This window comes from Perissodus microlepis, chromosome 23 (assembly GCF_051167445.1).
Source record: "Perissodus microlepis isolate ML-2025 ecotype Zambia chromosome 23, ASM5116744v1, whole genome shotgun sequence".
Taxonomy (NCBI): Eukaryota; Metazoa; Chordata; class Actinopteri; order Cichliformes; family Cichlidae; genus Perissodus; species Perissodus microlepis.
Window position 1 is genome coordinate 5,813,829 of NC_140482.1, and position 14,744 is coordinate 5,828,572.

A 14,744-nucleotide genomic window follows, 5' to 3' on the forward strand; every position below is an offset into this window, starting at 1 on the left:
TCAGCCTCAAGCGGATTCGATGGTGTCTGCACCTGCTACTGAACTTGACCAGGACCTTCAGCGAAAGAGCATGGAGCTTAGAGTGGACGCTGAAGAGTTTCAAGCAGACATGGTGAATGGACAGGATAACACTGAACATGACATCTCAGCATCATCAGACACTGTTGCTTCGCCAGATCAGCCCAGGGAAATGAACCCAGAACTGTCGGAATCGCAGCCGAGAAGATCTCAAAGGGAGAGATGTCCACGGAAAATATTGACTTATGATGCATTTGGCCAACCAGTTCAAAGAGTAATTGGTCACAGTGTTAACCCATTGTATGCCAGTGCAACAGCATCTCCATTCTATGAACAGTTTGGAGTACCTTGGGCAGCTCTACAAATGCCTTACTATCCAGCTTATGTACCAGTTAGTTATTATTGAACTGTGAATGAGTTTTTCTGAATTTAAATGGTGTTATTTTTCAAAAATATATGAGTACTTACAAGGTCTTACCAGTATGGTGACACAAGTATTTGATGCTTTTGGGATGGTAGCATAAGACATTGGATTGTGTTATGTTTGATGAGGCTAATTGTGATTAAATGGTTACTATCTAAGTTGACAAGCTCCGGAGCACGTGATAAAGTGATAGTAATGTCTTAGAGGGTAATATTTCTATGTGGACTATTGGAAACAACTCAGCATTGTTATAAGCCTATGCTTATCTGGTAAGCGAGTAACATGTGATTCTGTCAACTGAGGTTCAATAGTGCATCGTGAAAGTGATCTTAAAGCACTGCTAAACCCTATCCCAATTTACGCCAACCCTACATTGTCACAAGAAAAAAAGAAGTATATCTGTTTATTTTTGTTTCTTATTGTCATGTTTTGTCAATGTTGGGACAACATTTATTTAGCAGGGGAGGAATGTAGCACTTGGTAAAGTGTAAAGTTAAAATATGTCTAAAACATTGCATAAATCTGTTGGTATTTGGGCTATTCAGCTATATGTTTGGGTTTTTGGCTGCTACATGTTTTCCACCAGTAGAGGGCAGTCACGGCAAAAAGAAAAAAAAAATGTTCTGTTAAAAAAAAGAAAAAAAGAAGAGAGTATTCTTGGGTTCTGTATGTGAAAGCCACGGTTCTGGAGTACCCAAATAAACTCGGTTTGCTGTTTACACCAAGTTGTCCTGGAGTGGTGTAACATATACACTGTTTATTCCTACAATGTTCTTACTCTCACACTGACAGTAGTAACAAAGTATCAGCATGGCTGAATTTACTCTAAATGGAAATAATTAAACAAAAAGCTGAGTAGGAAAACTTACTAGTTTCATGAATAGTAGTCCGACTGTGACTAGAGGACAGATGATCTGTACCATCTGATTAAGCTCTCAAATGCATAGCCAAGGGGGGGGACTAAGCACATATCCTGATTTGGACTTATATATCTAACTGGATGCTTGTATGGGTTGAAAACCTAAGTAATTACATATCTATTCATCGATCCTCTTCCACTTATCCAACTTAAATTACAGTTCTTTAAACAAGAAATCACTGATTCACAGTGGAGAGTCTTACATCAAGGGTTAAAATGATTTATTTGAGTTACATGGCAAACAGCAGTTTACAAGCATATATGTGTCATTCTTCATGCAGTTACCATTTTGAATATACCGTAAATAGCAAAAAGTACATGTGCTGATCTTCTTTGAAGTTTATTTGGATTTAATTTGCAAAAGAAAAGAAGTTTCTTTTCACACCCTTTTTGTGTGACTGTGACTGTAGCGATGGCAATTGAAACATGAGCAAAATCACTTGAAGAGTAACTGAACATTTTCATTTTCTAGCTCCCTCACACATTGATTACAGGTCAGGATTGTACGTCATTCAGGTAGTCCTCTCCATAGTCAATGATCTTTGTCAGTACACTCAGTATCAGTGAATCCACATCGTTATTCGTATAAGTTTCTTTGTGGTAGTTCTTCACGAGGAAGATGCAGTTCAGTGGAATACCCAGGTCCACGTTCACTGTGTCCATCTAAGTTTAGACAATATGACATTTTTAAAAAAAACCTGAAACTGTATTGTTGCACTAGTGATATAATTATAAATTACTTGTTCAAATATTTGTACTCATTATAGCTGAGGTTTCTGTTCAAATATACTGAAATGTACAGCTGAATTTCAGATGTGACATCCATGTGTAAACTGTCTACAAACTCATGAAACTTATGAAAGTCCTGGAACATACCAGCTGATTCAAGTGCTTGCTCCTGTAGGCGTTCTTTATGTCGTTTTTGACTTCAGGACAGGCTTCATCAATTTTAGTCATAACAGCTATTTGTGGGATCCCTGCCAATACAGAAAGCAATGCAATCATTTTATCTCATGTTTTTCTACTATTTGAAATCGTGACATCATACATGTAGAACATCTGCTCTCACCTTTGTCACGAGCATGTAGTCTGACTTCTTTCATCTTCTCCCAAGTGTCATCATTGATTATGCTCACTTTGTCAGCTGGAATGACGAAAACCAGAATGTGGACTTTGTCATCTAAAGTAGGAGAACTGTTGTAGTAAGGATCTGATTCACGCAAGAGAGATTTGGGTTTGAACTGGGGAAAAAATAAGCAAAATCACTTAAACCTTTTTGCACGATACAGTTTCTGTATCACAGACTGTGTACAAGCATCTGGATGAAAAACATCATACCGTGTAACCTTCTTTGACATGTCCACTAATGGCAAGTTTGATGTCTTCTACATTAATTAATCCCTCAGCGCTCCTCTCAAGCCCCTTGGTGTCAGTGAAGACAAAAGGGTAAAAAGTTTCTGGATTTCCTTTCTGGATTTTAAATGTCCTGTACTGTAAATAAAAAATGTGGTGTTGTTATATTAGTGCCAGATACTAAAGATCCTAAACAGTTTTCAAAATAATTTACACACTAGTTGTGCTGACTATTTTTCACTCGTTTATAGTTTAATGCTTAGAAAGCAGCTACCACTGCAGTGCGCTCCTGTAGTCATAGAAAACCTCAAAGGAAATGAGTGTGCAACTATGATAAGAATAGATACATCCTTATACATACGTCAATGGTGAAACTGAGACCAGAGGTTGCGTCTGCCGAAGCTCGAGTTGCGATTTTGCCTCTTAAAGTACTGTCAACATGATGAAGCTGGACTTTCCAGCACCTGGTGGTCCATGAAGCATAATTCTGAGATGCTGGACATCTTTGTGAGGCTTGTAATCTCTGACAAGCTGCAGTTCTCGCTCTCTTTCACTGTTCATTCAGAAACCTACAATAGGATTTAGCTTGCACTTACAGTTTACACAACAGTGTTATGAACAAACACAAAATAACACAACAAACAAACAAAACACTTGAGGGGTGTACTACTGAGACAGGTTGACATCTGTTTTCTACTACCTGCAATTTCAGAAGCCTGAAATAACCAAATATGCATTTCTGTGTCACAATGTGAAACTATGTGAATTCCACATTGTGACTCAGAGGTTTGTGCTGCTGTAACAATTTGAATGTATAATATTTAATACTTCAGCAGAGAATCTGACATCAGAATGAGCAAAAATGTGACACCCACAGATGGTTTTAAAGTCAAATTGAATGAACATTAAACATAAGTTACCACAATGATCAAACAGGTCAAAAGAGATGGATTTTGTGATATAAAATTGTGACTCTAGGATTAACACAGGTGAAATTAAATGGTTAATCTTGATAATTCTAGTACACCTCTCTAAGCAACCACACTTTTAATACTCACCCCCATGGTATGATCCTCTCTTCTACCTCTAACACTGTAAAGTGAAAATGTTAATTGTATGAGTCACACTGGAAGGGCAATTACGCATCATTATGTGTTAAGGCTGTTACACACTGAACGCGTTGCGTTTTTAGGACAATTCCTCCTCAATAAACGCACTGTGAAAACTAAAAATGAAGCCGACATCAAATGATGACAAGCTGAGTCAAGTAAGAAACTAAGAAAACAGCAGCAGGGAGAATTTCATGGTTGGATCCAGGAGCTGAAGCTGTGTGTTCGTACGTAATTCAAAAAATCGGAAGAATCTCTTGGTCTAAAAAAAAAAATGCTGTGATTTATTTGGGATTTCAGTAACGTTGCTCTGCCTCTAATCAGTCTCACCTCGCCCAAAGTTCAACTACTGAAACTTTTTTTTTCTAAACTTCCAGAAGTTCTGCAACTGAAATGGTCAGTGTGAACAGCTGCATAAAGAACAGATGAGTCCGAAAAATATTTGTAACCCAGGAAACATTTTCACGGATTTTACGCGTCCGGTGTGTAAAAGCCTCTTGTTTTGTCTTAAGGTTTGAATTTTGTATCATATTTTAAATCTCTTACGAGGAGGTGCTGGGCGTATAACTGCAATTGAAATATGACAATTTACAAACATGTTAGCAACACTTTTCCATATTCAGGCACGGTTACATTTTCCAGTCAAATGAAATGTTACTTTTTGCCACTTTCAAATCAGAGGACATCATGGTAACTATTCCATTATAAAATAATTTTGCAAACATCTGTAACAAATTCAGATCAAGATCACTGGAGTCTGCAGCATTTCCTCATTTCAAAACTATTTGTTAAGTCAAGCCAGTTTTATTTGTGTAGCTCAATGTTACATGTTAAATCCCAGAGGGCTGAACAAACTGTGTTAAGGGCAAATCAACAAAGAAAAAGAAGGAAGAAGAAAGTCACAACAATGACTTACACTGAAAAAGTGTCATGACTTTTTGTTACCAACTACCTGTAAATAAAACAAACGTCAAAGAAAAGTAAACTCCTTTAACTTAACACATCTGAACCAAATGTGAGATGACTCAGTTCGCTCAATTTAATAATTTAATAACTGGATTTCCTGCATTAGATTATTAACACAATGTTACCATACCTGAATGTCCAATTGTGCTGTGAAGTTGGTGTGTCTTGGTTGTTGTTCCTACTGATGTAGATGATGTGTGAGTTTGGGTTTTAAATTGTCGTTTCACTTTCTCTTTGGGTCATGTGACTTCTGTTATTCTTTCTATCTGATGGCAGTCTACTCTAGTTTATATATAGCTTCTTAATTTGTAGGTAAAGTCAATTTATTCTGTTTACCTGATTACCTTGAGTGTATTTAAACCCTCAGTTTTCTTTAGTTCTCTGTCATGTTGTACTGTTTGTCTGCCTCAGTGATTTTGTCTCCTGTTTTTTTCATCCACCTGGATTTGATGCTTGCGCTGTAAAATGGTAAATGGCCTGTATTTTACTTTACTTAGTCCCTAAGGACCCCAAAGCGTTTTACACTACATTCAGTCCTTCACCCATTCACACACACATTTACACACTGGTGATGGCAAGCTACATTGAAGCCACAGCCGCCCTGGGGCACACTGACAGAGGCGAGGCTGCCGGACACTGGCGCCACCGGGCCCTCTGACCACCACCAGTAGGCAACGGGTGAAGTGTCTTGCCCAAGGAAACAACGACCGAGACTGTCGGAGCCGGTACTCAAACCGGCAACCTTCCGATTACAAGAAGAACAGCCAACTCTTGAGCCATGATCGCCCTACAAAGGTTTATTTTTCATTTCCTCAAATCAGTCTTGGAGTCTGCATTTGCCTCTTAATTCCTAGTGATGCGCAAATGAAGCAATGAGTCAGTATTGAACTACTTAATCAATTGTATTGAAAATAGGTTCTAGTGGCAAATTAAGACAAAACAAAACAATGTCTCAATAATCATGTGCTGAGTGCAATAACGGTTTTTATGATTGATACAAATACAACAAAAACAATTGCATTGTAGCAGTTGGAAGCAGTTGGAAACAGGATGTGGTGGGATGGTAGGGTGTGCTTGTGTAACTAAAGCGGGGTGTGACTAATCTTACATGGGACCGGGATTTAAAGACTTTAAATCACAATTATTTTTACATTGGTTTGTTTTTGTTTTTTAGTTTCTTGCTAGCAACTTCTCCAGCTTTTGAAAACACATATTCACATGGGAATAAAATGTTACAAAGAATCTCGTGTAGCAGTATCGATTGCTTCAAGCAGTCACGTGATTCAAGGTTGAGTAGACGTGAGGAGACATCACGGGCCAAGTGTTTGTTTGTCTGCCCTCCGGCATTAAAGTAAGCTTTGAAGCAGTGGTTCAAGGAAAATACAAATTGGAGTTGGAGGCTTGTATTGGAGCATCGGTGTCATATGGCCATTACTACTAATCCCCCCTAAACAATGACAGCTTCAGAGACATGTTTTAGTTAATGACTATAACAAATAATTACCAAGTTGAATACAATGACGTTTTTTAAATGTAGGTCCTTCTGAAAGAAGTGAAAGAAGTAGGTGAGCGTGAGTTGTTTATATGTCAGTGAAATCCAGCCACTGTGCCAACTTGTTCTACAGGTAGTACAGGACACATATTCATGAGCAGAGACACGCAAAGCCCAGCCAAGCCTAGCTGTTCTCTGCTTCAAAGCACTTTTTATAAAGTGCTTTAAAACAATATGCTGGCTAAAATGCTCATCATTAAGCTCACAATAGAAATTCAAATTCATTAATAATAATAATAAAAATTTTTTAAAGTCAACTCTCTCACTGTGGCCAATGAAAAAAGGTGGGCTTTAAATAGTTACTTAAAAAACGTCAGTGCAGAAGCATGTGTAATATGCAAGGGCAGAGAATTCCACAACTTAGCTGACATTTGTGACTAGGAGGGTGAGTGCACCTGTAAGAGCTCAGAGAGTGGGGCAAGGTCATTTAAAGACTTAAAAACAAACTACAGAATGTTAAAGTGAAGTCTGGAAGACTGTGTTTGACCAATTGTCTATGGTGAATAAAAAAGAAGACACTCGCTCTCACCACAGCACTGAATTGCTTTTAATCACTGTCCATTTTGACACCCAGGTTAGTGACAAAATGTTTTGTATTGTGTAAGAAGGCCCAGATCTAAAGGAGGAGACCCACCAGTAATAACTTTTACTTTATCAAGACATTTAAGGTTTTTCTAAGTTAACGGGCATATACACCTGACTGTTACCAGCATAAAAATGGGAAGCACATTTATGCTTTCTAAACATGGAGCACAGGGGAAGAAGATTTAATAAAAATAGCAGGGGCCCAAGGGTTGATCCCTGAGGTACCCAACATGACAAGGAGAACATGATGACTTAAATCTATTAAAGATAACAAAATGTTCTTTCAGCCAGGCAGGACTTACACCAATTCAGGGTAGTGCCATTAATGCGTGCACAATGTTCCAAACAAAATATCAGAATAATGTGACCCACTGTAGCAAAGGCTATTAATCTAGTAAAAACTAGGATCAAATAATTCCAACCATCTGTAGCTAAAAGAATGTCATTAAAAACCCTTAGTAGTACAGGTTCTGTCCTATGAAAAAAATTTAAACCAGACTAAAATCCCTTAAAAACATATTATAATAATATAATATAATATAATATAATATATAATATAGACTCTTTTTTTTCCAAAATGTTTGAAATAAGGTAGCTTGGAGATTGCTCTAAAATTGGACATCATGGTGGGAGCCAGGCCAGACTTTCGAATTAGGTTGCATGATAAAATAAAATAATGAAAACAAAATTTTATTTATATAGCACCTTTCTCGACAGACAAAGTGCTGCACATAAGCCTAAAGTCTTTTGGAGTTACAGTCAAGGACAAACTGCTGTTACTAACAAGAACTGGCCCAAAAGCAGAAATCACCTCTTTTAAATAGTCAGGGTGGGACTGCATCTGTGGGGGAACCTGAGGACTTCTGATGACCAACAACCTCATATAAAAAAGGTAAAGTCACAGGCTTAATAAACTGATAAAAGGCAGCAGAGCAGGGAAAAGAGGATGATGGGTAAATGGCATAGGGTAATATCTGAGTTCTCATATTAGCCACCTTATCCACAAAGACATTTGAAAAGTTTTCACATACTTCAAATACAGATTCAGTGCAGTCTGTGGAAAATCAACAACAGCATCTAAAGTATTAAACAATATATGATGCTTATTGCAGTTGCAGAGACACGGCCTTATAGAAGCATTTGGCAATAGAGCAGGGCGATATGACCAAAAATATTTATCACGATATACATTAGAAAATTTGCAATAACGATATAACTGACGATATAATTTGGATTAGACAAAATACTTTACAACTCCACAACTTTATTAGTGCAAAACACCCCATCAATGTATTTTCACTTAAACAAGCAGCTGTTTTTTATGTGCATTAAAGTTATATAAAAATGTAACAGTGGAAATGCAAATTCCTTGCTGACAGTTTAACCAAAAGGCATTTCCAGTGGAAATTGGCCGACATATCCTCAGCATAACCATGTATAATATCCACAAAACTTAAAAAGAGGTTATACACACACAATACGGTAATATTATGTTGAAGCACAGTACGTATCACTCCGCAGAGGCTCCTCCCTATGATAGCTGTAATGCTCCGACAATCCATCAAGCGGTGCGGCTTCGTAGCTTAGCAAAGTCGCACTAAAACATTTGACAGATTTTCGAGCGCCGTGTACAACATAAAATCATTTCAAGGTCAGTAAACACAACCAGAATTCATACATAAGGCACACGGGATTATAAGGGGCACTGTCGATTTTCAGAAAAATCAAAGGATTGATTTTAAGTGTGCTTTGTTGTGTATCTGACGGACGAAAGCTAAACCAGTCCCACACCACTGAAGTTGCAGCATTTTTACAAACCAATTCTGGTTCATCCGTTTCATTTAACGATCCACTTTCGCGCTTCTCATTCTGGGTCGCTGCCATGCTTTTTCCGCCATGTGTGTATGTAAACATAGGCACTGCTCATGCGCGTTTTACCCATATTTTATCGCGATATGTCATGAACGGTATGATATAGCCCAGGCCTATTTGGCAGCTTACAAAACCTGCCAACTGTTTTTTTTTTTTTTGAATAAAACTGCAAACATATATAACACAGCTATAACATAGTTGTGTTATATCTGTTATAAGCCTCTTTAGAGTTTCTCAGCAGTATCTCATTTTAAATGTCCTTAATTTTTGTGGCAAACAATCCAACACATTTCAGACACTAAAGTTACTGGGAGGGAAATCACATGCTATGCACATACTTAAATTCTAGCTTCAACGATTTGCCATCTAAAGATGTATTTGTGTCTCTAGAACTCAACATATTCTTCAACTTGGCAACTTACAGTACAAGCTGGTAAGGTTTTCTTAATACATTAATTTTTCATATAAGGATATGATATATATGGAAGCAGAAAACATTTATCAGGGAATCACCCAACATGCTTTTGATTCATATTATAGCAGATCCAATATAACCCATTGTCTCTGGAACGTGGTTCAGTGCTGTCCTATTGTAATAATGTACGGTCATAATATAATGACACGGTATTGGAGAACTGTGTTTATCACTGCCACACTTTAGGCACACACCATCACTGGCAAGTAGAAATATGAAATTGGTATAAGTAGGAAATAGTAATATAAATATATTCATATATTCAATTATTCAGGTAAAAAAAACAAGAAAATATCATCTTAACTGTGAGACAGAGGCAGATAATACAATATGGTATAAACCCACAATCATAGTTAAATGTGATGAAATTGTCATTGTTGTACAGAAACTGCCCTCTTGTAGATGAAAGAATACACTTAAATACATGTGACACGTGGGTTCACATATGTGGCTTTTTGCAAAGACAAGCGTAGATATTACAGTAGTAATTACAACACACAACAAGCTCTACACAATAACAACAATCAACTCATTAACTGAAACAGTCTGTAAAGCAATGCTATTACACTGTTTACTGCTACAATGTTGCGACTCTCACACTGGCAGTAGTAACAAAGTATCAGCCCCTGGCTGAACTTATTTTGAATGGAAACAATTAAACACAAAGCTGAGAAAGTAAACTTAACGGTTTCATGAATAACAGTCTGACTATGGTCGGAAAGCCAGACATATTTGTGTACAGCATCCAACCTACATCTCAAGTTTCTGGCATTTCTTTCTGAGTTTGAGATGTCCTGTACTGTAAATTTACTTACAGTTCATCTACAAAGCAGTTAACACTGCATTGCACTCCTGTAGTTCTAGAAAATCTTGTAGGAAATGTGTTTTTCATGCAAGCCTCTAACAGCAACTGTAATAATAAGAAATGTGACTCTAGGATTAATAGAGTTGGTGAAATTAAAGGGTTAGTCTTAATAATTCTAGTACACCTCTCTAAGGAACCACACCCTTAATACTCACCTCCATGGTATGCTCCTTGCTTCTACCTCTAACACTGTAAAGGGAAAATGTTAATTGTATGAGTCACACTGGAAGGGCAACTACACATCATTATGTGTTAAGGCTGTTACACACTGAACACGTTGTGCTTTTGAGGACAATTCCTCCTCAATAAACGAACTGTGAAAACTAAAAATGAAGCCGACATCAAATGATGACAAGCTGAGAAAAGTAGGAAACTAAGAAAACAGCAGCAGGGAGAATTTCATGATTGGATCCAGGAGCTGAAGCTGTGTGTTCGTACGTAGTTCAGGATGTCAGTGGGACAGTTTGAGGTGTTGTTGGCAAAGTTGGGACCAGATCTGAGGAGGCAGGAAATCATTTTACAGAGCCGACTGAACCAGAGCATCGTGTAACTGTGTGTCCAAGATAAATAATATCGTGTGACTATTTCCATCTGTGTATTCAGTACAAATGCCGTGTGGGTTAAGATCGCAGTTGTTGTCAAACCCAGTGGCCTGATCAGGTATTTGGATCCGAAAAATAGGACAAAGAATTAATTCCACTATTTACCCGGGATTTCAGTAAAGTTGCTCTGCCTCTAATCAATCCCACCTCATCTATGTGTTTCCATTACAGAAACCTTTTTTTTTTTTTTAAACTTCCTGGAATTCTTCAGCTTGAACAGTTAGTGTGAACAGCTGCTTAAAGAACAGATGAGTCCGAAAAATATTTGTGACCCAGAAAATATTTGCACGGATTTTACTTGTCCAGTGTGTAACAGCCTCAAGTTTTGTCTTCAGCACTAAATAATTTTGCATCATAATTTAAATATCTTACGAGAAGATGAACGATTTCCTGCAATTGAAGTATGACAAAGTAAAAACATGTTAGCAACACTTTTGCATATTCTGGGCAGGTATTTTTTTTTTCTTCAAGTCAAATATAATGTTACTTTTTGCCACTTTCAAATCAAAGGACATCATGGTAACTATTCCACTGTAAAATAATTTAACATCTATAACAAATTCAGATCAAGATCACTTGAGTCTCCAGCATTTCCTCATTTCTAAACAGTTGAGTGAAGTCAAGCTAGTTTTATTCGTGTAGCTCAATATTACACTTGAAAGCCTTGAGGGCTTCACAAGGATGGCAATATATTAACGGCAAAGGGTGGCAAGAAAACCACCAACAATGAATATGATATGAAAAAAAAATGCTTACCCCAAAAGATATTTTTAATTTTCTCCATGTTTTTTTTTTTTTTTGTCATCAACTAATTGTGAATTAAACAAACAGAAAAGACAGTAAATTAAAAAACAGTAAATTATTTAAATTCTTCTAGAAACTAAATTCTTTTAACTTGACATATCTGAACCAAATGGTAGAGATGACTCAGTCCAGTCAATTTAATAATTTAATAACTGTATTTCTTGCATTGGATTATTAACACAGTGTTACCATACCTGAATGTCCAACTGTGCTGTGAAGTTGGTGTGTCTTGGTTTTGTTTCAGCTGATGAATTTGTATGACTTTCAACTATGAGTTTGGATCTATAAATGCTGTTTCACTTTCTCTTTGGGTCATGTGACTTCTATTATTCCCTCTATCTGATGGCAGTCTAATCTAGTTGTAGCTGCATAGCTTCTTAGTTTGTATGTGTCACTAACATCTATTTCTTAAAATCAAAAACTCACTTGTATCATAATTCTGGGTTTTTTACCCAGCTTATCCAGTTTTAGCCTTTTTACCTCTGCTCTGTTGTGATTTAGTATTCATAGTTGTCTTTGTTTGTTATTCTCAAGTTTTTCCTTTTCTTCTACTGTATGTTCCTTGTGCCTAGTCTGTTTTTCTGTTAGGTTTCCCGTGTTTAGTCAGTTTTTGTCTGAGTTTTTACTTTGGTCTGTCCAGTTTTTATCTTAGTTGGTGAGTAGGCTTCCTGTTTTATTTTGATAGTCTCTCAACTTATGTACTTTACAGTAATAATAGTAATAATAATAATGGTGATGATGATATTATTATTATTATTATTAACTTTATTTATAAAGCACTTTCAAACAAAGTTACTTTTGTATTAATGGTTCTAATGGTTCAGCTTTATAGACATACTGTAGTTAGTGGCTACAACAAATATTTACCATGTTGAATACAATGACTTATTTTAAATGTAGGTCATTCACTAATGAAAAGCCAAAGAAGTATCTAAATAGTTGTTTATAGGTCACTGAATTCCTGCCAGCTTGTTCTACAGGTAGTACAAGACACACATTCACGAGCAGAGATACACCAAGCCCAGCCGAGATACTTTATTTATATGGTCCTTTGAAGTTCTGACTAAGGTGCTTAACATTAAGAACACAATACAAATGAAAACAAGGTGTATTGCAGCTGCAGACAGCCCTATAGAAGTGGCTAACAAAACCATGGCGTTCAGCTATGTTTGAGCCAAAACTGCAAACAGATACAACAAAACTCGAACATAAAAAGGAAAGGTAACACCTTCTTTAGAATTTCTCAGCACTATCTTATATTAAATGTTCTTGTTTTTCCTTGCAAACAAACATATTTCTAGCACTGTAAAGCTACTGGGGGAAGAAAAATCACTCAAGCCCCTCGCTTAAATGACAAAATCTTGTGTTTGTTGATGTAATTGTTCCTCTTGGAACTCAACACACTCTTCTTTGCAACTCACACTACATGTCTGCACTGTTTTGTTAGTTGATTTCTTTTTCACAGACTTTTTTTGTGATTCCTTGTATTTTTGAGAATCTATTGTGTTTTAGTTTGATCATACTTTGGTTAAGAGTTTCCTTTAGTATTTATTATATCCTCCGTAGTTTCAGTTTGTAATGTAGTTCGTCTACTTAGTTTTATTATTCCAGTGAATAACTCCAGTGACTCATCGCCAGCTAGTCTTCTCAGACACCTCCCCGGCAGGGTTGGGTACCACTCGGTGCCTAAATTCTTGTTATCCAGTGTGCATTTATTGTCTCCATCTTCCACTGTCCTTTGTCATCTCCTACCATCATAGTTTTGCACTCCTTGCTCCATGTTCCCAAGTTTATGCACTGCGTAGTTTTCCCTAGTACATAAACTTGGGAACACAGAGCAAGGAGTGCAAAACTATTCTTGGCTCCAGTGTTTCCCAGATTTTGTATTTCATACTTGTACCAACACAAAGCAGCTGCCTGACTTCTACTCCTACAGAGGTCAATTATCTTGTTCTTGTACCTATCTTGTACTTATACTGTAGCTCCTGTGAAAAAAAGAGTTTCAAATGAGAAGTACTTGACTCCCAGGTATATTTCTCAAACGCGCACTTTAGGCAGATAACTCATAAGCTGGAGAGGGAATAGTGTATCACATATTTAGATGATCATCATTTAGCCATGGAGAAATAGTTTGCTGCCTTATGAGAAAGCCCTCTGTAAAGCTAGAACATCTTACTATTCATTATTGAAGAAAACAACCCTGGGTTTCTCTTATAATCTGTATATAATCTGGGTGTCCCAGAAGAGAATTTAGTTTACTTTAACTGCTAGTCTGCTTGCAAGAATGCTGCAGAGTAGGGGTGATGCAGTGAGCTCACAGAGCGGAGTGGAGGCGGGGAAGAGCAGGTGTGTTGAACTGGTTTGATGAAGGGCAACTCTTTTTGTCTTGCAGTGAGACGTAGCAGAGGAGAGTGACAGTTGCAGAGAAGTGCCGGCGTCCTGGGCAGAAGCCTGAAACCACAGTAATCACTACTGTCAATAAAGGCACTGATAAACGACAAAGCTGAAGTGTCAATCCTTGGGTTCTGTGTCAAATTAGACTTTACTAAAGTAATTATTTAATGTAAAATAAAAACACTAAATATGCATTACGTGTGCTTGCACAAAGGGCATTTAGCCTTGGTATTCATGCTTGGTCCAACATGATATACAAAGAATTGGAAGCGACTGAGGTGAAATGGAAAGCTGAACCTCAGAGTGGCTGATGCAAGCGTCCCTGCATATTGTGTCCCAGCAGTACATTACTGCCCTCTGCCAAGGCAAAGAGTTGAGGTGACGCTATTGATTTAATTTCATTCACTCGGATTCATTCGCAATTGGACATAGATGATCATCAAGGACTCACCTTCATACTCACCTTTTCCCAGCCTCTACCACAGCGTGAGACTTGTTTCAACGTAGCTATTACACAATGTGCCACAGCACACCTGGTTTGTGTCTCTCTGAGATCTCCAAGTTTTATTTCACAGAAGTGGGAATAGCCTGGGGCTGCACAGGTATGTTTTGAGATTAATTACAGCAGGTTTCATCAAAGAGCAAAGAGTCCTGATAAAGATCAAAATGTGTCCCAAGCAAACATCTTAACTGGACACAAGGTGTGACGGATTCAGTGTGGATGTTAGGGAAAAATCTCTGCCCGAGTATGAAAACCAGAAACATCAACTGGGTAAAAAGTTAACTAACCTCATCCTCTCCAGACT

The 14,744-nt window shown here is 37.4% G+C and overlaps 1 long non-coding RNA gene and 1 pseudogene across 2 annotated transcripts; both read right to left on the reverse strand.

Moving 5' to 3' along the window:
* Positions 1-1,565: 1,565 nt before the first annotated feature.
* Positions 1,566-7,355, reverse strand: LOC146360861 (interferon-induced protein 44-like; annotated as a pseudogene). The gene is made up of 8 exons (XR_014799523.1): positions 4,740-7,355; positions 4,370-4,390; positions 3,773-3,806; positions 3,076-3,267; positions 2,700-2,852; positions 2,431-2,602; positions 2,238-2,338; positions 1,566-2,024 (listed from the first exon to the last, which is right to left on the reverse strand). The product of XR_014799523.1 is annotated as an interferon-induced protein 44-like (transcript).
* A 172-nt stretch (positions 7,356-7,527) lies between these two features.
* On the reverse strand, positions 7,528-11,540 carry LOC146360862 (uncharacterized). Its single transcript, XR_014799473.1, has 3 exons — positions 11,497-11,540; positions 11,113-11,130; positions 7,528-10,327 (listed from the first exon to the last, which is right to left on the reverse strand). It is a non-coding gene; the product is annotated as an uncharacterized LOC146360862 (long non-coding RNA).
* Positions 11,541-14,744: the final 3,204 nt, after the last annotated feature.